General features: G+C 53.7%; 1 long non-coding RNA gene and 1 pseudogene across 1 annotated transcript; both read right to left on the reverse strand.

The window, feature by feature from the left end:
* Positions 1 to 276: 276 nt before the first annotated feature.
* LOC133339272 (casein kinase II subunit alpha-like) lies at positions 277 to 13,256 on the reverse strand (annotated as a pseudogene).
* Positions 13,257 to 18,881: 5,625 nt separating this feature from the next.
* Positions 18,882 to 24,715, reverse strand: LOC133339275 (uncharacterized). The gene is made up of 3 exons (XR_009754693.1): positions 24,543 to 24,715; positions 23,977 to 24,020; positions 18,882 to 20,970 (listed from the first exon to the last, which is right to left on the reverse strand). It is a non-coding gene; the product is annotated as an uncharacterized LOC133339275 (long non-coding RNA).
* Between the last annotated feature and the right edge of the window lie 129 nt (positions 24,716 to 24,844).

Consider the following 24,844-nt stretch of genomic DNA (forward strand, 5'->3'; position numbering starts at 1 on the left):
AGCCGCACGTGAGCCGCACATGACTGCACCTGAACTGCACGTGAACTGCACATGAACTGCACATGACTGCACGTGAGCTGCACGTGAACTGCACGTGAACTGCACCTGAACCGCACGTGAACTGCACATGAACTGCACATGAACTGCACGTGAGCTGCACGTGAACTGCACGTGAGCCGCACGTGAGCGCACATGACTGCACCTGAACTGCACGTGGAACTGCACATGAACTGCACGTGAACTGCACATGAACTGCACATGAGCTTCACGTGAACTTCACATGAGCTGCACATGAACTGCACATGAACTGCACATGAACTGCACATGAGCTGCACGTGAGCTGCACGTGAACTGCACATGAACTGCACATTGAACTGCACATGAACTGCACGTGAACTGCACGTGAGCTGCACGTGAACTGCACGTGAGCTGCACGTGAACTGCACGTGAGCCGCACATGAACCGCACGTGAACTGCACGTGAGCTGCACGTGAGCTGCACGTGAACTGCACATGAACCGCACGTGAACCGCACGTGAGCTGCGCATGAGCTGCACGTGAGCCGCACATGAACCGCACATGAACTGCACATGAACTGCACGTGAATTGCACATGAACTGCACGTGAACTGCACGTGAGCTGCACGTGAACCGCACGTGAGCCGCACGTGAACCGCACATGAACCGCACATGAACTGCACGTGAACTGCACGTGAACTGCACGTGAACTGCACGTGAACTGCACGTGAACTGCACGTGAGCCGCGCGTGAGCCGCACGTGAACTGCACATGAACTGCACATGAACTGCACATGAACTGCACATGAACTGCACGTGAACTGCACATGAACTGCACGTGAACTGCACATGAACTGCACATGAACTGCACATGAACTGCACGTGAACTGTACGTGAACTGCACATGAACTGCACATGAACTGCACATGAACTGCACGTGAGCCGCGCGTGAGCCGCGTACCCGCCACGTTGCTGGCCACGTTGCTGCCGCCGCCGCTGCTGCTACTGAAGAGGCCGGCAGACGATCCCTTGCGGCCATGCTCCTTCACCACGGGGTCTGAGACGAGACAGACGCACAGGGACGACGGGGTGAGACGGACACTATTCGTGTCTGTGTTGTGTATCTCGGTCTTTGTAGTGCGCCGCGCGATCAACCCGGCAACCCGAGTTTGATTCCCGCTTGCAGCCAACACCTAGGTCGACTCAGCCTCAAATGGGTACCTAGTGCGGTGTGTAAACTTTGCCACTGGGGAGACAAAGGCGGTCGGGCGTGGTGCTGGCCACCCACCCCCTCGTGTGCCGTGCCGGCCTTCATAGGTGCTCGCTAACAGCACTTGCCCCAACAGTCTCACAAAAGAAGGGGTGCTCCATGCTATTTGTATCTCCATGTGGGTCTGTCTATATGTAGGTATCTCTATGTAGATCTGTGCCTCTGTATCTCTATGTTTCTTAAGTGTACCTCTACGTAGCTACGAGTCTGAGAGAGACAGAGAGGAGGGGGGGGTCTCACAGAAGTAGGGGTGCTCCATGCCCTCGCGCGCCGTGAGCCGCGCCTGGTGGTCGTAGCGCAGGAGGTTGTCCAGGAAGTCGAGCGCCTCCGGGCTCACGAGGTGCTGGTTCTCGCTGTGCACGAACCGCTCCCAGCGCTTGCGCGAGTGCCTGCGCCGCCACCACCGCCACCACCACCGCCACCACCACCACCACCACCACCACCGCCACGACCACCGCCACCACCACAAAACACAAAGATCCACCGTAGAGCGGTGAGCACACTGCGCTACAAACCCGGCAACCAGAGTTCGATTCCCGACCATGACCAACACCACTGTGATGCTTATCTGAACCGGTCCTGGGCCTCCCCCCTAGGTCGATTCGGCCTTAAATGAGTACCTGGTGCGGTGTGTAAACATTGTCGCTGGGGAGACAAAGGCAGCCAGGCATGGCGCTGGCCACCCACCCCATCGTGTGCCGTGCCGGCCTGATAGGTGGTGCTACAACTCGCTAACACCACTTGCCCCGACAGCCTGTTCGAGGCTATACAGGGAGATCTTAGTGTCTGTATCTCACTCGCTCTCTCCATCACTCACTCACTCTCTCTCACTCACCCACTCACTCACTCACCCACCCACTCACTCACTCACCCACCCACTCACTAACTCTCTCACTCACTCACTCTCTAACTCACCCCACTCACTCTCTCACTCACCCACTCACTCTCTCACTCACCCAGTCACTCACTCTCTCTGTCTCTCCATCACCCACCTCGCTCTCTCTTGTCTTTTTGTATGTAACAGAGGACAGGGACACGCACCTGCCCAGGATGTCGTTGAATCGCGGGTCCAGGTCGATGTTGTATTTGTCAATGTAGTTGAAGAGGTCTTCTGTTCCCAGAACCCGCGCTATGCGCACCAGCTGTGGCACAGGCAACGCAGTCACACGTCGGCATGCACAGGAATGAGCCTGGTGGTGACAGGGGGTGTGGTCTACTGCCACACTTTGTTTGTTGATTAACGGTTGATTCAGTGACAGAAGGTGTGGCCTGATTATTTAAGTCTTGAGCTTGTGACAGAAGCCATCGTTGAGACATCGATACCCCAGTCTAGACAGAAGCCCCAGAGTCTACAGGTAAAAGCCCTGGCCTCCAGACACATACACTCCAGGCAGACACAAGCCCTGGCCTAAAGACAAGCAATGGACTACATACAGAAGCCCTGTCCTACAGACACAGGCCCTGACTTATAGACAGAAGCACTCCATACAGACCATCCCTGGCCTACATACAAAAGCCCTGGCTAGCAGACAGAAGCCCTGGTCTGCAGACACAAGCCCCGGTCTGTAGACACAAGCTCTGGCCTACAGACAGAAGCACTCCATACAGACAGAAGCCCTGGCCTACAGACACCAGGCCCTGGCCTACAGACAGAAGCACTCCATACAGACAGAAGCCCTGGCCTCCAGACACATACACTCCATGCAGACACAAGCCCTGGCCTAAAGACAAGCAATGGGCGACATACAGAAGCCCTGTCCTACAGACACAGGCCCTGACTTACAGACAGAAGCACTCCATACAGACACAAGCCCTGGCCTACAGACAGAAGCACTCCATACAGACAGAAAAGCCCTGGCCTACAGACACGAGCCGTGGCCCTGCGCCGCACGTGCCTGGTCGTAGTTGTCGTGTCCGTGGAAGAAGGGCTCCTTGCGGAAGATCATGGAGGCGAGCATGCAGCCCAGACTCCACATGTCCAGGCTGTAGTCGTACATCTGGGAAGGGGGATTTCACGGGGACGTCAGATTGTAAATGTTGTGGCTTGGCTCTCCAACACACCGGTGTAGTGCTGTACTAGTACACTACACTATACACTACACACTAGTGCTGTACTAGTGACGAATTGGCACGTATTTACATGATCTAACTCCAAAAAAACTGCATTATGAATATAGATTGCGAAAGTCTCCTACGTGTTAAACTGAGGTCAGTGGTGTCTGGAACAAAGACAAAGGTCCCTCCCCCCACCCTGTAGCCTACACAGGCTGTTGGGGAAAGTGCCGTGAGCGAGCACCTCCAAGGGGGTGGTGTGTGTGTGGGCGGGCTGCGTGTATGCTACGTGTGCGTGTATGTTTGTGTGCGTTTGTGTGTGTGCTGCGTGCATATTGCGTGTACCCTGGAAGACGTATGCATACGTACGTGCGCGCTGCGTCTATGCTGTATGCTCTGTGTGTAAGCTGCGTCTATGCTGTGTGTGTATTCTGTGTTGCTGTCTATGCTGCGTCTATGCTGTGTGTGTAAGCTACATCCATGCTGTGTGTACGCTGCGTCCATGCTGTGTGTACGCTGTGTCTAAGCTGTGTGTACGCTGCGTCTATGCTTTTTGTACACTCCATCCATGCTTTTGTACGCTACATCCATGCTGTGTGTACGCCGCGTGTGTACGCCGCGTGTGTACGCCGCGTGTGTACGCCGCGTGTGTACGCCGCGTGTGTACGCCGCGTGTGTACGCCGCGTGTGTACGCCGCGTGTGTACGCGCGTGTGTACGCCGCGTGTGTACGCCGCGTGTGTACGCCGCGTGTGTACGCCGCGTGTGTACGGCGCGTGTGTACGCCGCGTGTGTACGGCGCGTGTGTGTACGCCGCGTGTGTGTACGCCGCGTGTGTAACGCCGCGTGTGTACGCCGCGTGTGTACGCCGCGTGTGTACGCGCGTGTGTACGCCGCGTGTGTACGCCGCGTGTGTACGCCGCGTGGTACGCGCGTGTGTACGCCGCGTGTGTACGCGCGTGTGTACGGCGCGTGTGTACGCCGCGTGTGTACGGCGCGTGTGGTACGCGCGTGTGTGTACGCCGCGTGTGTACGCCGCGTGTGTACGCCGGTGTGTACGCCGCGTGTGTACGCCGCGTGTGTACGCCGCGTGGTACGCCGCGTGTGTACGCTACGTGTGTGTACGCCGCGTGTGTGTACGCCGTGTGTGTACGCCGTGTGTGTATGCCGTGTGTTGCTCTCACCTGGTAGTCCACCAGCAGCTCCGGGCCCTTGAAGTAGCGCGAGGCGACGGCGCACGTTGTACTCCTGGCCCGGGTGGTAAAACTCGGCGAGTCCCCAGTCAATGAGACGCAGCTACAGCCACAGCAGCCACAACCACCACCGGTCATTGTCACGGCAACCTCACCACCACCACATCATCATCATCAATACGACGACAACCGTCGTCATCACCACCACCCCCTCGTGTGCCGTGCCGACCTTCATTGGTGCTACTCGCTAACAGCACTTTCCCTAAACGTCTGTTAAGGGCCACACGGCTGATCTTTGTCTATTTAAGCACGTGTCTGTGTGTGTGTACGTGTGTAGTGGCATAGCGCTGGCTGCTGGCGAAAAAGGGTAGCTGCGTTGTACGGCTGTACTGACGTCAGCAGGCCACGATAGACACGAGAGGGGGACATCTGGGGGAAAGGTCACAGAGGGGGGCCCATCAGGAAGCCTCAGGAACCCGCCGGTAGGTTCCAGGGGCGGGGCGTGGCCGGGGAGGAGCGAGGCCACGCTGAGAGTAAAAGAGAGGCCCCTGTGGCGGCCCTCGGGGGTGTTGTTGGAGTGAGATCCCCGTCATGCTGTTCAAGATCCCTGCCATCGTCGCTGTCGTCTCGTCGCCATCGTCGCTGCAGTCTTCACTCGACATTGCCCTGCTAGAAAGTAGTCGGCCGTCTCGGTTCAGCGCCGTCAGTGTTAGACGGTTAGTGTTGTGTATAGGCTAGCAACAGTAATAGTGTGTACCCACATAGAGTTGTGTATTATCCCGCTGGTGCTCGTTAAATAAAAGAAGTGCCTCCAAGTCTTACTGTCTTCGAGTTAATCACTACACGTGTACGTGTCTGTGCAGGAGGCTCATGAAGGACGCTGCTGGGCAGTTGGAGGCGGTCGCCCTCCAACAACAACTGAGGGCAGAGGAGCGACGCTCACAACAACCAAGCGCCGGGTGGCTAAGATGCAGGAAGTTGGCACAGTAGGGGGCACAGCTGGTGCATCTACCGGTCATCTCGGTCATCTCAGTCAGTCGACCCGTGGCACCTGGATCTGCCCCGTGACCTCCTGTCAGCGGGCGTTCGTGCCCTCAAGGTGCACATGGCCTGGCACAAGCGTCGTGGTGACATCACCGCCACTTAGTGGCGAATGGCGGTTGTTGTTGTTGTGCGTGCGTCTGTGCGTGTGCGAGCGAGCGTCTCGCCGGAGCGCCAGACCTTCCTGCTCTCCGTGGTCGATCATCACGTTGTGAGGCTTCACGTCCCTGTGCATGATGCCCATGCTGTGGCAGAAATCCAGAGCCTGTCAATACCCGACGTGGAACGTACACGCACGCACGCAGGCGCGCACCCACACACACACAAGCACGCGGTCAGCTCAACCGGTCACCCACGTCTCCAGACCCTCAAAACTCTTCCTCTCTCCCGAGCGCTCGGAGTGGCCCGGCCGTCGGCGGGCGAGGGCTGAAGGTAGTGGCGCTCACCTTGAGGATCTCGTACATGTAGAAGCGGATGTCGAAGTCCGACAGGGTCTGGTAGAGTTGCTGAAACAAAACAAACCATCGGCGGCCTATTAATGTCGGAATCGGAACGTTTTCTTGGACTGGAGGAGGCGGGGTGCCGGTCGACCCCTGACACGAGAGGTCACCACCGGGCGGTGCGGCCGTCGTCTTTGGCTCGTTTGAGCCGCGGAGACATCGCCCAGAGAGATCACGTGGCGTGTCCACGGAGGTGTCGTGAATGCGATCGGAATGTTTATTTATCCTGGAGGAATCCGATGAGCTATGAAGCTCTTTTTTCGCAATGTCCAGTAAGGGGCACGGGGTCAGAACGTGACAACACCAAACACTACAACAACTGGAGAAAGGTAGACAAATCACTTGAAATAAAATATACAAATAAAACTAAACTATATTTTATTTTACCAGGTAAGGCCCACTGAGCTATTATGCTTCTTTTTCAGAAGCGACCTGGTCACAAATGACAGCTCACGAAGCGGCTCGTCATCATCGTGTGGCAATTGATAGCAGCCGAATACGCGTGATGTCCATTCTCATCGTGGACGTGAAACAGCGGTGTGCCCGGAGAAAAAATCCACGCGACCACCACGGGGAGAGAGAGCGAGACACGCAAACTCCGAATATACAGGCGGGCGTCGTCAGGGTCGGGGGTCAAACCCTCTCTCCACGGCGAGTCCCACGTAGCGACGCGACTCCCGACGCCACAGACGCGTCACAATTCATCGACACGGCGTCGTCGGCAGTGGCACGCGACAGGAAACTCGACGTTCCGCCCCGCGGTGACGTGCCGCTCGTGTCGTATCTTCTCTGCGCGAGTCACGGCGCGAGTCACGGCGCGAGTCATGGCGCGAGCTCTCCGCCAAACGGGACGGGTGGAGCGCGCGACGTTCAAAAAGGCTTGCGCGGGCCGCTGACGAGAACAGGCGTGATGGTGGTGGAAATATGTCTCGGCACGCACCTTGTAGTCTGGTTGTTGATGAACTCGAACACGAGGGCCGGCGTGCGGGACTGCGGAGAAAACGCACGGCACACGCACGGCACGCACACACACGACACACGCAGACACACACGACGCCACATACAACGCACACGTTTAGAGTATTTGCCTGCTGCTATAAATTGCCACATGTCAAGTCACTTTCGTTGAGCTATCATTTGTCACTTATGAAAAAGAGCTATACAGCTCGGTGGGCCTGACCTGGTAAAATAAAAAATAGTTTTAGTTTCAGTTTAAACCACGACGCACGAAACGCACAACGATACACGACAACACACAATGCAAGCTATGTCATTAATCGGCATCAGAGTTCGAATCTCACTCACGGCCAACATCGGTGACAAATATCTGAACTGGTCCTGGGTCTCCCCCAGGTCGACTCAGCCTCAAATGAGTACCTGGTGTGACGTGTAAAAACATCGCCACTGGGGAGACAAAGGCAGCCGGGCGTGGTGCTGGCCACCCACCCCCTCGTGTGCCGTGCCGGTCTTCACAGGTGCTGCTCGCTAACAGCACTTGCCCCTACAGTCTGTTACAGTCTATACGAGCGAGCGAGTGAGCGAGCGAGCGAGCGAGCGAGTGAGTGAGTGAGCGAGCGAGTGGAGAGCTGTGCATCGCACCACGGGGTCCTTGACGATGTCGACGAGGGAGATGATGTTGGGACCTCCCCTCAGGTTCTCCAGGATCTTGATTTCCCGCTTGATCTTCTTCTTTTTAACCGGCTGTGCGCGGGCACACAAAGACACAAATACCAACAGTGACGGTGACGTCACCACGGCGCCTGTGCCAGGCCAGGTGCACAAAGACACGCGCGCACGAAGACAAAGGATTTCCCCGTATAGCCTGTCACAGACTATTGGGGCAAGTGGTTAGTGAGCACCTATGAAGGCCACACACACGCAGACACACGCAGACGCACGCAGACGCACGCGCACACAGAAGATCTTCTGTGTAGCCTTCACCCTTCCCCGTTCTGACACGTCCGCAAGTTGCAGGGTGGGTGTCTCCGTTTCACCGCTGAATCTCGGAACGTGCGAGCGGCTCGGAATTAATTTTATTTAGAGAGGCGCAGCAGCAGCAGCAGTAGCAGCAGCAGCAGTAGCAGCAGCAGCAGCAGCAGTAGCAGCAGCAGCAGTAGCAGTAGCAGCAGCAGCAGCAGTAGCAGCAGCAGCAGTAGCAGTAGCAGCAGCAGCAGCAGTAGTAGCAGCAGCAGTAGCAGCAGCAGCAGTAGCAGCAGCAGCAGCAGCGCCGTTGTCTTTAACGACGTCGTTACTCACCGCACGGAACCGTAGCGACACGACCGCCTCCACTCTATGATAGCTGGCACCAAACTCATGCCAGCTGGCACCAAACCCGTGCCACTCTCCCTCCCAAACCCGTGCCACGCTCCCTCCCGCGCGGCCTTTTTCTTCCGATTCCGATGACGCAACACGTACACACAGGTACGTCATCGGAACGGGAAACGGTTAACAGACTGTTAGGGCACCTATGAAGGCTGGCACGGCACACTAGGGGGTTGGTGTCCAGTACCACGCCGGGCCGCCTTTGTCTCCCCAGTGGCGATGTTCACACACCGCATCTCGTACTCATTTGAGGCCGAGTCGACTTAGGGGAGACGCAGGACCGATTCAGGTATTCGCTACCGATGTTGGCCACGAGCAGGAATTGAACTCGGGTTTAGAGTGCGGTGCACTAACCGCTGCCCCGTGCTGGCCTCCCACCCCCTCGTGTGCCGTGCCGGCCTTCGTAGGTGCTACTCGCTAACAGCACTTGCCCCTACAGTCTGTCAAGGCTATGTCCCCCGTTGTCTTTGTGCGAGTGTGTGTGCGTACGCTTGTACACGCGTGCGCACACACACTCACCGTTTAATTAAACCTGCGTTTGTTTACCCAGGAAAGCCTCGCCGAACTTAAGGGCTCTTCCGCAGCGGCGGTTAGGGGATCCTGTGTATTTTGCGAACGTTCTGCCGCCAAATCTCCGCAGAGACGCCCCCGCGCAAAACACTAACAAGGGAGTTGTCAAGTGAAGACTGTGGGGGTACTCGACAGACTGCACCGCGGTAAAGACCCCACGGCAACCGGAGGGGGTACGGGCCGAACCCGTATCTCAAGCGCTGCTGCCTCAATGATTTTTTGCCATTTGCCATTACAAACCTCCCAAGATTCGCTAAACCCACACTCAGGACTCGAACCCGGGTCTCTCAGCGGCGCTGGCTCAGCGTTTCCAACACGGCCATTATGAACCCCCCTCCCCCACCCGAGTGAGTGAGCAAAGGAGTAAATTCGTAAATTAATGAGTAAATGAGTGAACGTGCAAGCGATTGAGCGATTGAACTAGTGAATTTATGATTGAATGAGGGAATGCGTTAGTGAATGAGTTGAGTAAATGAATGGGTGAACGAGCTAGTGAGTGAATAAGCGAACGAGCTAGTGAGCGAATGAGTAAGTTAGTGAGCCATGAATGAGTGAGCGAGCTGTGATTGAATGAGCAAACGAACTAGTCAATAAATGAAAGCGAGCTAGTGAGTGAACGAGCGAGCCAGTGAGTGAATGTATAAGTGAGTGAATGAGCGTGCTAGTGAGTGAATGAGTTAGTGAATGAATGTGCGAATGAGCGAGCGAGTGAACGAGTGAGCGAACGAGTGAATGAGTGAGCGAACGAGTGAGTGAATGAGCTAGTGAGTGAATGAGTAAGTTAGTGAGTCAATGAATGAGTGAACGAGCTAGTGAGTGAATGTGCAAACGAGCGAGTGAATGTGAAAGCGAGCTAGTGAGTGAATGAACAAGCGAGTGAGTGAATGAGTTAGTGAGTGAATGTGCGAATGAGCGAGCTAGTGAATGAGTGAGCGAACGAGTGAGCGAGTGGGATCACCACCTTGAGGATCTTCACGACCACCTTCTCGTTGCTCGTAATGTTGATGGCCTCAAACACCTCGCTGTATTTCCCCCGTCCCAGCTTCCGCACCAGCTGGAAGTCGTCCTGGTTCCTGTAGCCACGCGGGACGAACGAAACGCCACGGAGCCACAGCGCGCGAACGTCAACACGAGCAGCCCGACCCGGCCATTCGACCGGTCACACCCCCCCCCTCCTCATCATCCTCTCCTCTCGAGTCCTGAAGAAGAACCACTGCCAGAAACGTCAGCCTCTTACACGCACACAGCACTGTTGTGATAGATCACACACAAACAGACGCGTGTTGTAATAGGCCACACAACACAAGTGTTGTGTGGCCTATCACAACACACGTGTGTGTGTGTGACCTATCACAACACACGTGTGTGTGTGTGACCTATCACAACACACGTGTGTTTGTGTGACCTATCACAACACACGTGTGTGTGTGTGTGACCTATCACAACACACGTGTGTGTGTGTGTGACCTATCACAACACACGTGTGTGTGTGTGTGACCTATCACAACACACGTGTGTGTGTGTGTGACCTATCACAACACACGTGTGTGTGTGTGTGACCTATCACAACACACGTGTGTGTGTGTGTGACCTATCACAACACACGTGTGTGTGTGTGTGACCTATCACAACACACGTGTGTGTGTGTGTGACCTATCACAACACACGTGTGTGTGTGTGTGACCTATCACAACACACGTGTGTGTGTGTGTGACCTATCACAACACACGTGTGTGTGTGTGACCTATCACAACACAGTGTGTGTGTGTGTGTGACCTATCACAACACACGTGTGTGTGTGTGACCTATCACAACACACGTGTGTGTGTGTGACCTATCACAACACACGTGTGTGTGTGTGTGACCTATCACAACACACGTGTGTGTGTGTGACCTATCACTACACACGTGTGTGTGTGACCTATCACAACACACGTGTGTGTGTGACCTATCACAACACACGTGTGTGTGTGTGACCTATCACAACACACGTGTTGTGTGTGTAACCTATCACAACACACGTGTGTGTGTGTGACCTATCACAACACACGTGTGTGTGTGTGACCTATCACAACACACGTGTGTGTGTGTGACCTATCACAACACACGTGTTGTGTGTGTAACCTATCACAACACACGTGTTGTGTGTGTGTGACCTATCACAACACACGTGTGTGTGTGTGTGTGACCTATCACAACACACGTGTGTGTGTGTGTGTGACCTATCACAACACACGTGTGTGTGTGTGACCTATCACAACACACGTGTGTGTGTGTGACCTATCACAACACACGTGTGTGTGTGACCTATCACAACACACGTGTGTGTGTGACCTATCAAACACACGTGTGTGTGTGACCTATCACAACACACGTGTTGTGTGTGTAACCTATCACAACACACGTGTGTGTGTGTGACCTATCACAACACACGTGTGTGTGTGACCTATCACAACACACGTGTTGTGTGTGACCTATCACAACACACGTGTTGTGTGTGACCTATCACAACACACGTGTGTGTGTGTGTGACCTATCACAACACACGTGTGTGTGTGTGTGACCTATCACAACACACGTGTGTGTGTGTGACCTATCACAACACGTGTGTGTGTGTGTGTGACCTATCACAACACACGTGTGTGTGTGTGACCTATCACAACACACGTGTGTGTGTGACCTATCACAACACACGTGTGTGTGTGACCTATCACAACACACGTGTGTGTGTGACCTATCACAACAGTGCTGTTTATTGCTCTCCGCCTGGCGGTTTGAGCATCTGCTCATCCAGCAACCCGAATAAATGTTTGTATTTTTTACTTAAATCCTGGCACACAGCGTGGATGTGTACGCGCGCGACGCGTGACCACCACGAGCATCGCCACCAGTTTGCCGACCCTACCCCTCCCCACCTCCCTTGAGCACCGTTGGCGACGTACGGTGTGGAAGAAGTTAAACATACATACTACATCACCAAAGGATCCCTCCTCCCCGTGTAGCCTTAACAGACTGTAGTGGCAAGTGCTGTTAGCGAGCAGCACCTATGAAGGCCTCCACTGTGACACACGAGGGGGTGGGTGGCCATCACCACGCCCGGCCGCCTTTGTCTCCCCAGTGGCGATGTTTACTACGCACCGCAACGGGTGCTCATTTGAGGCTGAGTCGACCTAGGGGAGGCCCAGGGCCGGTTCAGATAATCGTCACTGGTGGTGTTGGTGGCCGTAAGCGGGAATCGAACTCGGGTGGCCACGTTCGTAGCGCAGCGCTAACCGCTGCACCACCGCTCTCCATGCATCACCACCACCACCTCAATCATCATCATCATCATTCCACGTCGTCGCCAAACTCACCCCCAGTCCACCACGTGGGCCTCGTAGTCCCAGTAGTCGCGGGCACGGTGCGTGTTGGCGTCCGCGTACAGACGGGCCCGGCTCGAGGCCACGGCCGTGGGGCCCGCGGTCACCACGCCGCCACCACCGCCACCACCACCGCCACCACCGCCAGCCACGGCCACCACCCCGCCAGACATGGCCAGACGCGACCGGCACTCGAGACCGGCACGCAGCTGGTACCCCAACAGGGGGGCCCGCGAATGACCGAACAGGCGATGCGACCGGTGGCCCGGGAGGGCCCCCGAGAGACGAGGCCGCGAGCGGGTCGACGGGTCACCCGAGGACTTCCCCGGCAGGCGGGGAATGTGTCCCAGCCGCTGACACGACCGGTGGTGGCCTTGGTGCCTCGCCAAGTGGCCGAGCGACGAGACGGGCGACCCCGTGGCGGGCCGACGCGTGGCCAGGCGGGGTGGCCGACAGAGCCCCCAGCAAGGCCCCCTCTCTCGGCCTCGGCCGACGAATGAATGAATGAATCGACGGGGGCTGGGGGTCACCAACGACGCCGAATGGGGTCAACTGGTGACCCTGGAAGGTGACCAATCGGTGAAGCTCACAGCTGGATACCCACTAGCACCACCACCACCCACCACTAGCACCACCAACCACCAGCACTAGCACCACCAACCAGCACTAGCACCACCACTACCCCCAAGTGGCTCGATTTACCGACCCAATCAGCGCTGCCCTAGACGGTGGCGAAGTCCCCCGCCTGCCTGCTGCGTGGCCCTGCGGTTGGCGATGTCCACCACGAGGCGAGATCGCTCAGTGACCCCGAGACCACCCCCTGCGTGACCCCTCACTCAACAACCCACCACCACCCACCACCACCACTCTCTACCACACCACCCACCACCACCACTCTCTACCACACCACCCACCACCACCACCACTCTCTACCACACCACCCACCACCACCACTCTCTACCACACCACCCACCACACTCTCTACCACACCACCCCCTGAGTGACCCCTCACTCAACAACCCACCACCACCACCCACCCACCACCACTCTCTACCACACCACCACCCCCTTGAGTGACCCCTCACTCAACAACCCACCACTCTCTACCACCACCACCACTCTCTACCACACCACCACCCCCTGAGTGACCCCTCACTCAACAACCCACCACTCTTCTACCACACCACCACCACACCACTCTCTACCACACCACCCCTGCGTGGACCCCTCACTCAACAACCCACCACCACCACTCTCTACCACCCACCACCACCACTCTCTACCACCCACCACCACCACTCTCTACCACCCCACCACCACCTCTCTACCACCCACCACCACCACTCTCTACACCACCACCACCACTCTCTACCACCCACCACACCACTCTCTACCACCCACACCACCACTCTCTACCACCCACCACCACCACTCTCTACCACCCACCACCACCACTCTCTACCACCCACCCACCATCTCTACCACCCACCACCACCACTCTCTACCACCCACCACCACCACTCTCTACCACCCACCACCACCACTCTCTACCACCCACCACCACCACTCTCTACCACCCACCACCACCACTCTCTACACCCACACCACCACTCTCTACCACCACCACCACTCTCTACCACCCACCACCACCCTCTCTACCACCCACCACCACCACTCTCTACCACCCACCACCACCACTCTCTACCACCCACCACCACCACTCTCTACCACCCACCACCACCACTCTCTACCACCACCACCACCACTCTCTACCACCCACCACCACCACTCTCTACCACCCACCACCACCACTCTCTACCACCACCACCACCACTCTCTACCACCCACCACCACATCTCTACCACCCACCACCACCACTCTCTACCACCCCACCACCACTCTCTACCACCCACCACACCACTCTCTACCACCCACCACCACCACTCTCTACCACCCACCACCACCACTCTCTACCACCCACCACCACCACTCCCTCTACACCCACACCACCACTCTCTACCACCCACACCACCACTCTCTACCACCACCAACCACTCTCTACCACACAACCACCACTCTCTACCCACCACCACCACTCTCTACCACACCACCACCACTCCTCTACCACCCACCACCACCACTCTCTACCACCCACCACCACCACTCTCTACCACCCACCACCACCACTCTCTACCACCCACCACCACCACTCTCTACCACACCACCACTCTCTACCACACCACCACTCTCTACCACACCACCACTCTCTACCACCCACCACCACCACTCTCTACCACACTACCGCCACCACCACTACCACCTCGGCGGCAGTAAAAATAAAAATACGAAGCAGCGCTTGCCGGGCCTATCGCGAAACCCCCAAACAAGCCGCTGTTCACGCGGCCACCACCACCGCGGCACCAGACTCGAGACTCATGGAAACTCTCTCGGCGACAACAACGACGACGACAACAACAACAGGCGGTGGTGGTGAAGCCAATGGCTGATCGCCGCGGGCTACAGGGCGCCAGGGCGCTCCATCACTCTCACTGACGCCGCCACTAGCAGCAGCCTGCAGCACCCCCCACCACCACCCACACCACCACCACCACCAACACCACCACCACCAACACCCACCACCCTCACAACGCCGCGCTCACTCCGTGATGTGGCGGCGGCTGCTGCTGCTGCCTCCCCACCACCACACACTACCACACCACCACCACCACCACTCTCTACCACACCACCCCCTACCACACCACCACCACTCCTTATCACACTACCACTCTCTACCTCGCCACCACCACTCCCTACCACACCACCACCACCACCCCCTACCACACCACCACCACCACCCCCCTACCACACCACCAGTACTACCACACCACGACCACTGCCTACCTCGCCACGACCACCACCCCCACTCCCTACCTCACCACCAGCACCACCTCACCACCACTCCCTACCACACCACCAGCACTACCTCACCACCACCAGCACTACCTCACCACCACTCCCTACCACACCACCAGCACTACCTCACCACCACCAGCACTACCTCACCCCCACTCCCTACCACCCCGCCGGGCAGGTTGTGCTCCCCACCCACACCCCGTGCTGCTGCTGCTGCTGCTGCCCGGTGTCGGCCGCCTCAGCCGCGGCTGCCCCCGCCGCCTCGCCTCAACATGGACGAGAGACGCCCTCGACCCTCTCCGCCTCCTGCTGCTGCTGTTCCTGCTGCTGCTGCTGCTCCTGCTGCTGCTGCTCCTGCTGCGACTGCTGCTGCTGCTCCTGCTCCTGCTGCTGCTGCTGCTCCTGCTGCTGCTGTTCCTGCTGCTGCTGCTGCTCCTGCTGCTGCTGCTCCTGCTGCGACTGCTGCTGCTGCTGCTGCTCCTGCTGCTGCTGCTGCTCCTGCTGCTGCTGCTGCTGCTGCTGCTGATGCTCCTGCTGCTGCTGCTGCTCCTGCTGCTGCTGCTCCTGCTGCTGCTGCTGCTCCTGCTGCTGCTGCTGCTCCTGCTGCTGCTGCTCCTGCTGCTGCTGCTGCTCCTGCTGCTGCTGCTCCTGCTGCTGCTGCTCCTGCTGCTGCTGCTGCTCCTGCTGCTGCTGCTCCTGCTGCTGCTGCTCCTGCTGCTGCTCCTGCTCCTGCTGCTGCTGCGACTGCTGCTGCTGCTCCTGCTGCTGCTGCTGCTGCTGCTCCTGCTGCTCCTGCTGCTGCTGCTGCTGCTGCTCCTGCTGCTGCTGCGCCTGCTGCTGCTGCTGCGACTGCTGCTCCTGCTCCTGCTGCTCCTGCTGCTCCTGCTGCTGCTGCTGCTGCTGCTCCTGCTGCTGCCTGCTGCTGCTGCTGCTCCTGCTGCTGCTGCTCCTGCTGCTGCTCCTGCTGCTCCGCTCCCGCCTCCTCCTCTGCTGCTGCTGCTTCTTCAGCCGCCGCCGCGGTGACGTCACCTCGCTACCCCGCCAACACGGGCGGCCATCTTGGGTAGGGAGGGACGGCTCGGAGCCATGTTGGTACGGTGACGTGGGCACCGCCCCCCGCCCTCTCTCCCTGACCGCCCCCCCCCGCCCATCTCGTCCCCCCCCCCCGCCCATCTCCCCGCCCGAGCCCGCAACTGGCCACCGCCACGGGCGGCCATCTTGGGTAGGGACGAGCCCCATGTTGGTCCGGTGAAGTAGGACCCCCCCCCTCCCCGCCAGCCAACCATGTTGGGTAGGGAGGCGGACAGCTCGGAGCCATGTTGGTGCGGTGACGTAAGCCCCGCCCCTGCACAACCCGGGTGGCCATGTTGGGTAGGGGGAGAGCCGGACAGCCCGGCGCCATGTTGGTACGGTGACTTAGGCAGATTGTTATTGCGAGACTGACCATTTTGAGCACAATTACAAAAGCAAGACGCACAAAACAGATATAGGGTGGCTATAGTAACTCGTATATAAACTAATCTGTTAAAATGCAATTTGCTAGTGACGTTATCATAAAGAATCGACGGTGCAGCATGTGATTTAAAATAATCAAGCGATTGCAATTCCGGTTATTTGACGCATGATCTATCAACTGCTGGATGTAGGTCTCCCCAGGCAGCCTACACCCCCCACCGTTGCTGTTCTTGACGCAACCCACTCTGCCCGCCCTGCTAAGACGGGCAATTGAGTGCCGTGCGTCGATTTCATGTCCTGGATACATTAAAAACGAAAGCAAACGTTGAGGGTGTGCGTCTTATAATCCGGTGTGAACATGCCGTGTTTCTATACAAGTTTGGGGTGGTGCGTCTTACATTCTGTACCGGCTTATAATCCGGAGATAACGGTAACAACGCGATTTAAAATGTTATTTTTGGGATATTTCCTGCACGTCATGATGCGCTGACAACGCTGCAAAGCCAACTTCACGCAGTAATCTTCTTGGTTCTTTCGGTAAAGTCGCGTAGAATGGAAATAATAAAGTAATACAAATAAAACATAATAAATTCTCACGACGTTTCGGCCACAACGCAAGCAGCCGTCCTCAGATGAAGACTCTGTCTCCCCGACAGACCTGGTCTTCACCTGAGGACGGCTGCTTGCGTTGTGGCCGAAACGTCGTGAGAAATATTTTATTTTTATTATTCCCTTCTACGTGACTTTACCGAAAGAACCAAGAAGATGAATCCCTGCAGTCACGAAAGCTTTCCATCGAAATTTCACGCAGTAAATTCAGTCGGGGGTTTTTCTTTTTCAAATAACTTTTTATTTCAATTTTACTTCTCACTATACATTTTCCAACGCCGTTCGAGTTATTCACTTAGCTCTGCTATCATTTCCGTTCAAGAACCAGATGATTGGTTTAATTAGCGAGCACCACCGGGACAACAAAGGGTTTGCTGGGACCCAGATGCGAGCTCCTGCCACAGCCTCCAACCGCTCAAGATGGAATGAGCAAACTCACTCACTCCCCCCGTTAATTATCAAGAATCTTTAATCCAACTATCCCCATACGTAGTTTGTATTGTTTCCTCGTTGTGTAGAATTTTCATCTTTTTTGTGTTTCACTATTAATATTATGGCCCGTGTTGGGTGGCGGCGGATTGTGGCAGATTTGCCGTCGGGTGTTGAAGCAAAAATGACATGGACTTGAAAATTTTAAATCGCCAAAGACACGAAGAGATGATATCCACTGCGACATGTTGGAGCCGCTTAAAAGTGGGCCTCGCCAAGCGTGGCGGAGTTAATATCGACACCTCACCACCTCAATATAATATATCCTCGTGTGATTCCCCAATCACTACCTACGCCCGGTATCGTTTCACACACTCCAGGTGGATGATTCTTATACTGGCACCACCACACAGGCTAGAAGGCTCTCGGGATAAGGTTCGCCAAGCCACAGAGATGCAGATTAGTCAATGAGCTTATAGCGCCAAGCGAGACGCATTCCTAAGGGATGTGCAGCGCAAGAGAGATGAAGACAAGAGATTAGGACTCGTGAGATGACAAGATCTTCTTGGTACTTTCCGTAAAGTCACGTAGAATGGAAATAATAAAATAAAACAATTCTCACGACGTTTCGGCCACAATGCAAGCAGCCGTCCTCAGGTGAAGACCTGAGGACGGCTGCTTGCGTGAAGACTTGGTCTTTACCTGAGGACGGCTGCTTGCGTGGTGGCCGAAACGTCGTGAGAATATTTTATAATGTTTTATTTTATTATTTCCATTCTACGTGACTTTACCGAAAGAACCAAGAAGATGAATCCCTGCAGTCACGAAAGAAGCTTCACATCGAAAAAGAGATGACAAGAGTTAAGCAAGAGAAAGATGAGAGACCTGGAGAGACTAGAGGCACACAATTAATTAAGCATATCCATCTTCTTGGTTCTTTCGGTAAAGTCACGTAGAAGGGAAGTAATAAAAGAATAAAAATAAAACATAATAAAACAATTCTCACGACGTTTCGGCCACAACGCAAGCAGCCGTCCTCAGGTGAAAACAGGTCCGTCGAGGCGACAGAGTCTTCAGGTCCGTCGAGGCGACAGAGTCTTCAGGACTGTCGCCTCGACGGACCTGGTTTTCACCTGAGGACGGCTGCTTGCGTTGTGGCCGAAACGTCGTGAGAATAATTTTATTATGTTTAATTTTTATTATTTTATTACTTCCCTTCTACGTGACTTTACAGAAAGAACCAAGAAGATGAATCCCTGCAGTCACGAAAGCTTTAAATCAAAATTTAAGCATATCCAATTGTTGCCAACCGTGAGGTTTAATCGAAGGTTTAAAAACAGTAAAACGGCCAAAACGAGAAGCTAATTTCAGACTGAGCGGAGGTCCCGGATGAGGAACCTTGAGAACAAATTAATGGGACCGATCATGGGTCCTTCAACAAGGTGTGGTGGGGGTCACCGATACTCAAAGCTCCCCATACACTTGCCGAACAATGATAAAATGCCGTTCCACTCGGGCCCTCACCTTTTAAATCAAGTACAAAAATTAACAATTAAGTAAATCATCTGCAAACAATGCCACGTTCCCTTCAACGGCCGGGCTCTTCTCAACACAATCTGCCGCAAACGGTTATCGTCGAGACATTGACCGTTGACAGGGGCGTTCTGTAAAACCTGATAATCCACACGATCTCAAGAGTTAATAAAGCCGGAGTGGGCTTCTGTTAAGTGGAGAAAAGAATAATTAAATTATGCGCGGCCATTCTGTGGGGGGAGACGTTACAATAAAACTACCAAAAAAATCGACTGTAAACATTCAAATGAAGCTAGCGAGCGTGGGTTGTCTTCAGAAATAAACGGGAACTGTGTGGGGGTGGTTACGAGGCCTTTCCGGGGACACTGATCAAATTGTCGCGCGTGCCCGTCTCGGTCAACGTTTAGAGGAAGGTAAAACCTGAACATGGCTGCGATTTTGCAAAGCCTGGGGCGACGCGTCGAATGATCCCCCCCCCCCACCCCTGCTACCAGGCCGGAGGTTTGCTCGTGGCAAAAAAAAAAGGTTTTAAAAGCCACGATCTGCAGTGGCACCGCCACTCCCCAGCGCGACTTGCAGTGCATTGTAGGAGCCGGCACGAGAGCCACACAACCACGTGTGCCGGTGCAATTGTGGGATCCAGCCATGTTAAAGCAATGGAAGTTTGCGCATGCCATGGGATTAGTTTTTTTTAACGCAAAGTGAACTCTTGGTCCAGAAAGGTGAACCACTGTCGCCTCTCTCTTGCTTTTATTTACAAGGAGCGCATTTTGACCGTCACGCCGCTGCGAACCAATCGCCGATTCGTAGCCAAAGCAAAAAGGACACCAGACTCGTGTTTAGTCGGCGGGAGGGGACGACGCAGCGTTTGGCAGAACGCCGCGGCGTTATGAACCCCGGCGACTCCGAACTTGATTCTCGGCGGTGGCCAACAACCCCCGTACGGACGGACCGACTGGTAAGGCCCACGACCGACGCGACACGTGGGGAGGAGGGTGCGTATTCGTCTGCGAGTGGATTGATAAAAAGGGGGAGGAGAGGGCTGTAAACACAACTCGGCGCGAGCGCGCGCGTTTTCAAGCTGCGTCTACCCGTTAAGCAAGTCAGTCAGGACGATGGGCTCGGTACGGACAACCCTTACAAGGGGGCGTGCTTTCGTCGATTAGACGAAATAACATTCCAGCAGCGATGGGCAACCGCTCATGGGCACTGCCAGCCCAGATCCACAGGTCGAAATTCCACATTCCTCGGGCTTGAGGACCAGTCTCTTGATATAAGCACTGCTGTGTATATCCTACAGAGTGGTGCTACTCACTTCATTGATCCAAGGGTGATGATTTGACAAAGATGAGGAATTAAACCCCCCAAATGGGATTTGTGATTCGCAACTTTTTTGCTCACGAGTTAAACTTTTTTTTTCTTTACCACGGCAACCGCGTGGCCAAGAATTTTGCGTCTGTTTCACGAGTTATAATTTGTGGCGTCCATCTGACTCGCTCTCCCAGGAGTGGCAATGATTTGTGTGCTCCACCCTGACTGTTGGGTGGCAGGCTTAAATAGCCATCTTGCTACTAAATTACAAAGAGCAGGTTTGTACAGGGCCACGAGACGTTTTAAAAAAAAACTGAAATATAACAAAAAGTTAAATGTATCTTGTCGGGAATTAAAAAAATGTGCTCCACAGTTGTCCACTTCTTACTTGTAGCAGATCTGAAAAGTGAAAGAATGGAAACACGATGGTAAGAAGCGGTGAGCATGGGATGCGACTTAATGGACTCATTTATTTGATGCGTGTGCCTATCGTTTCAGTGCCATTTCTTGCTTATTCAATTTATTTTCTGACAGTTTTCATTTGCTCGGCAAGCCACTATAAATAATAGGATGTGGCACTCGTATATAATCAACATACAGCGTTGTGAGATGCAATAGCATGAACGACGCTAATAAATGTAATTTTAATCACATTTGTTGGTAAAACTGTTACGTTGTTTATATAGCATTGTTTTAGTAAGTGTTTGAGGAGCTTGGTTTGGCCCGATTTTTTATTTAGTATATATTATACTTAATTTTTTTATCTGTATTATATTATGATTGTTATTGGGATCAAACATAGAAATATAATTTTTTTGCACTTTCTGTACGCAGCATGGACGGGTTGTGCTTTTTCTGTAGGATTTTATTGTTTACTACGTATGTGATGTTCAGATTTGTGTACAATTAATTTTAGGTGTATCTTGTAATTGTATTGCTTGTTGCGGTTGAACCCAAATCAAGAGCCGAATGGCTCACAGGCTAAATCCTAATAAATTCAACTGAAACTGAAGGTCTACATTCTAACATGGAGAGCAGGTGGGTTAAGTGAATACAACAAACTACAACATCGGCCAGTTGCTCTTAAACTAGTCCTGAATACCTCCAAAACCAAGGTGCTATGCTTGTCACCAGGACTAAAGCAGAAGCTAGTATTCCCCAATTACATTCCTTAAATAATAATCAAAGAGCAAGTCAAGATCTATAAGTATCTTGGGGTCATCTTGATTCAAAACTGAATTTTCAAGATCACATTGATTATTATTGGCAAAAATACAAAGTAAAAAAATTGTGTTTTGGTATCGACACAAGCACTGCTTCCCCCCTATGTTCCGTTTGGAATTGATAAAAGCTACCATACACTGCCTCTACTTGATTACTGTGACATCGTATATGAATCAGCCCCAAGTACTGAACTGAAGAAGCTGACCCAATGTATCACTCGGCCTTAAGATTTGCATTGAACTGCCCATATAGGACCCACCACTGCGATCTCTACATTGGGTCAAACTTAACATCTCGGAATGATCGACGGCTTGTGCATCAGATCTCATTTATTCACGATGTACTTACAACAAAATCAGCAGACTACCTGCTGGATCTCCTCACTGTTTCAAAGAACAAATTGTGACCATAAGGTCCTCACTCATTACCAGCTTCACATTCCTTATTGGGGTACAAATACTGAAGAAAGGGCCTTGCTGTTGATGCCCCAGGGTCTGGGAATGATATTGCCATAAACTGCAACTTGGAGAGAATAGAACAAGCCAAAAAAGGCTGTGTGTGTCCCGAGCGTGACGTCACTCCATGCACCCCCCCCTCATTAGTATTCGTGTATTCCTGGATTTTTAAATCCTTTATATTAAGTTCACTTGCTTGCTTGCTTGCGCGCTTACGACCGTGATTTGAAAAGTGCCAAATTACGGGTTTTTTCACATTTCCAGCTACAGATATTGTTGGTCTTTGCAACCGAGGTGAAATCGTCTTCATCCCGAGACTCGACCCAGACACAAGCGATGTCACTCTTCCTTTCGTACTGAAACCGACGACAAATTACGATAATTCCTGCGTATGTGATGACGATCAACAAGTTATATGGGGGTCAGACTTTTGAAATTTGGGTATTTATCTCAATTTTCTCCCAGGGCCAGTTGTACGTGTCTCTGTCTAGATCTAAATATCCTCAGCGGACCCAAAGTGTTCATTCAAGGATAGCCCAACTGCAGGGAAACCTTTTTAAGTGATAATCTCGTATACCGAGCAATCGTCCAAAGTCCTTAATTTATTTAAATAAGTTAAGAAAAATGTCTTTGTGCTAAATTTCCTAATAAAATTATCAATCGCACAATAAACGTTAATTTACATCTTTAATATTACAGCTTCCGTCTCATATTAGACAAGCTAACAAGCTTGTCTAATATACAAATCATATGCGGGAGATGGCAACAGCTTGCGGAAGCCTTCAATCCAGCAGTGAATTGATGATGTGCAAGTTGTTGGGCTTGTGTCTGTGTGTGTGGTGTGTGTGTGTCTGTGTGTGTGTGGGTGGGTGTGTGTGTGTGTGTGTGTCTGTGTGTGTGTGTCTGTGTGTGTCTGTGTGTGTGTGTGTCTGTGGTGTCTGTGTGTGTGTGGTGGTGTGTGTGTGGTGTGTGGGTGTGTCTGTGTGTGTGTGGTGTGTGTGTTTGTGTGTGTGTGGGTGTGTGGTGTTGTGTGTGTGTGTCTGTGTGTGTGGTGGTGTGGTGTGTGTGTGTCTGTGTGTGTGTGGTGTGTGTCTGTGTGTGTCTGTGTGTGTGGTGTGTGTGTGTCTGTGTGTGTCTGTGTGTGTGTGTCTGTGTGTGGTGTGTGTGTCTGTGTGTGGTGGTGTGTGTGTGGTGTGTGGGTGTGTGTGTGGTGTGGTTGTGTGTGTGGTGTGGTGTGTGTGTGTGTGTGGCTGTGTGGTGTGTGTGTGTGTGTGTGTGTGTCTGTTGTGTGTGTGGTGTGTGTGTGGTGTGGTGTGTCTTGTGTGTGTGTGTGGTGTGTGTGTTGTGTGTGTGTGTGTGTGTGGTGTGTGTGTGTGTGTGTCTGTGTGGTGTGTGGTGTGGTGTGTGTGTGTGTGCTGGTGTGTGTGTGTCTGTGTGGTGTGTGTGTGTCTGTGTGGTGTGTGTGTGCTGTTGGTGTGTGGTGTGTCTGTGTGTGTGTGGGTGGTGTGTGGTGTGTGTGTGTGTGGTGTGTGGTGGGTGTGTGTCATGGTGTGTGTGGTGTGTGTGTGTGGTGTGTGTGTGTCTGTGTGTGTGTGGTGTGTGTGTGTGTGTGTGTGTGTGTGTGTGGTGTGTGTGTGTGTCTGTGTGTGTGTGGTGTGTGTGTGTCTGTGTGTGTGTGGTGTGTGTGTGTGATGGTGTGTGTCTGTGTTTGTGTGTGTGACCTCACCTGTGGTACATACGAGTCCTGTCCGGCCTCTTGTAATGAACGTACTGCAAAAATAAATAGACAAGGCACAAGTGCGACCATTAACGTCGCGCCACTGGACAAGCACACACGCGGCCACTCGCGCCTGCTATGATATTAATAACGCCTGCTATGATATTAATAACGCCTGCTACTATTGGACGCAACCGGGGAATATGTAACACAAAGTTGTTGAGCAATTTTTGCGATTTAAAGCTTTCGTGACTGCATGGATCCATATTCTTGGTTCTTTCGGTAAAGTCACGTAGAAGGAAAATAATAAAATTATAATACATAAGATAAAATTCTCACGACGTTTCGGCCACAACGCAAGCAGCCGTCCTCAGGCGAAGAACAGGGCTGTCGGAAAGACAGCGTCCTAATGAACACTGCTAAGCTTGGCAGCGTATTTTTTTTGTTGAGCAATATCGTGGACAAAGATATTGCTCAACAAAAGTGCCACAGAGGAAAGGGTTGGTTGGAGCGTGGGGAGACTGTGTGGGTCGTAGCGGCAAGCGCTGTGCGAAGAAACGCTCGTTCCTACGTACGTGAGTGACCGTGTACTCGTCAGACTTGTCCTTGATCTTGAAAGGGTGATGGATGCCCTCCGTACTCTGCGGGATCGTTTCCTCGTCACCCTCATCGTCCGACGTCACGGGCACGTTTACTGGCTTGTCATCGTCCAGACTGTCCGCGATCATCTGGCAACGCTGCGATGGCAAAAACATCGTGCAGCTTACTACACCAGCTGCAGCATATGCTGCACATGCATACACTTCCTCTTCCACGCGGTTATTCCATTCATGTCGGGGATTGCGCTGTCTTTGCCAAACTGATCCACGCTGCCCTG

This window comes from Lethenteron reissneri, unplaced genomic scaffold (assembly GCF_015708825.2).
Source record: "Lethenteron reissneri isolate LAM-NWPU_2019-01 unplaced genomic scaffold, ASM1570882v1 scaffold_1730, whole genome shotgun sequence".
Lineage (NCBI taxonomy): Eukaryota > Metazoa > Chordata > Hyperoartia > Petromyzontiformes > Petromyzontidae > Lethenteron > Lethenteron reissneri.